A 574-nucleotide genomic window follows, 5' to 3' on the forward strand; every position below is an offset into this window, starting at 1 on the left:
AATGTATCCAGTATCTGATTAAGGAAACAATAAACATAATATACCTAATTCCGTGTTTAAAATCAACAGAAATTTTAGTGTAACATTTCTTTCTAAATATGTCTGTAGAGAGCTATATACGAATAATGAAATACAAAGACTAATTAAAGAGATAATTGCAAAAATGTATCACTTTGTATACAAATAATAATGATAATAATGACCCCAAAAAAAAGCATACAGATTAGGATTTAACCGTCAAATGTTTTCGAATTATTTCAATTATTTCAAATTTGTTTTGACTTTATTATAAAAGACTCCCTGATCCGATAAACAATAATTTATGTGGTAAATATTGTTTTTGAATTTAACTAAAACGGCTCCAGCATCATCGAATGGTCATTCATCTGTGATCCGGCCCTGGTCCGATCGTAGTGAAAATTCATCCTTTAGTTTTTAAACATTGACAGATGGGCATAGACGGACAGGTAACCGAACAAAGACAAGCAGAAAAGGAGGCAGCAGCCGAAGGAGTGAGAGGGCGGTGTCGGGTTAAGAGAGAGCCTCCCCTCTACTGTATAACAACAATAACAGC

This window comes from Penaeus monodon, chromosome 27 (assembly GCF_015228065.2).
Source record: "Penaeus monodon isolate SGIC_2016 chromosome 27, NSTDA_Pmon_1, whole genome shotgun sequence".
NCBI lineage: Eukaryota > Metazoa > Arthropoda > Malacostraca > Decapoda > Penaeidae > Penaeus > Penaeus monodon.